We start from the raw sequence: 1,077 nt of genomic DNA, 5'->3' as shown, positions 1-1,077 counted from the left end.
TGGTATCTCCCCAAGACGACGGTCCTGATCTCCCAGGCCCAGCCCTCAAGCTGTCTGATTATGGCTAAGAAGTTTCCAGAACTCGGCCCCCTGCATCCTCTACTACATTTATAGATCTATGGACAACATAGGCAAATACCCACCAAACCAAGTCAAACCCATTGCCATCGAGCTGATTCGTGGAAGCCTCACAGGACAAAGTAGAAGTGCACCCTGGGGTTTCTGAGACTGTCGATCTTGGCGAGACCCAGCTTCATCTTTCTCCTGTGGAGCAACTGGTGGGTTTGAATACCAGCCTCACCGTTAGCAGCCCACACAGATCCCAGGGCTCCATCAGGGAGACACATAAGTAGGAATGTCCTCTCTCCAGCTCTTGTGTCCCCCTCCCTCCCACGCCTCTTCAGCCGATGTATCTGTCCATCCACTCGTAGATGATTGCTGTTGCAGAATCGTTTATGAAGGGGCTTCGAAAGCTGGTGGGGAAATTTCATTGCCTTTTCATTCCTTTACCCCCAACCCCTCACAAAATTCTGGAAGCCCCTTGTAAGGAGCCCTGGTGGTGCAGTGGTTACGCATTGAGCTGCTAACCATAAGGTCAGTGGCTCAAAACCACCAGCTGCTCTGCCGGAGAAAACGAGTCGTAGTCTCAGAAACTCACAGGAGCAGTTCTACCCTGTCCTGTAGGGTCGCTGTGAGTCGGCATCGACTCGGTGGCAGTGAGTGAGTATAGAATTGTAGCTGCTTTTCTGATCAGCAGTTCAAACCCACAGCTGCGCTGCGGGAGAAAGATGAGCCTGTCTGCCCCCTAAAGATTCCCACTCTCAGAAACCCTAAGGAGTGTGTGCAGTCAGCTCTGCCCGACAGGCTGGCTCACCCTGAGCGAGGACCACCTCAATGGCAGTGGGCTTGGGATTTGCTCTTCTGTGGCCTCTCACCCTTGTCGTCTTCCCAAGACAGCTGCTCTCATTGTTTGGTTTGGCTGACTTCCCGCCCATTGTATGCTGCCTCCCACTTCACCCAAGTGGGTGACTATGTCTACCCCCTGGTGAGTGATCTACCCTTCCTTCCCCTCCCACC

General features: G+C 53.3%; 1 pseudogene; it reads right to left on the bottom strand.

The window, feature by feature from the left end:
* Nucleotides 1-400: 400 nt before the first annotated feature.
* Nucleotides 401-1,077, bottom strand: part of LOC101652728 — a 5,797-nt pseudogene continuing 5,120 nt past the window's right edge.

The sequence above is a fragment of the Echinops telfairi genome, unplaced genomic scaffold (assembly GCF_000313985.2).
Source record: "Echinops telfairi isolate 266 unplaced genomic scaffold, ASM31398v2 ScPeMD7_7458;HRSCAF=8496, whole genome shotgun sequence".
Classification (NCBI taxonomy): domain Eukaryota; kingdom Metazoa; phylum Chordata; class Mammalia; order Afrosoricida; family Tenrecidae; genus Echinops; species Echinops telfairi.
The sequence above is the reverse complement of the archived record's forward strand: the minus strand, read 5'-3'. Positions and strand labels throughout refer to the sequence as shown.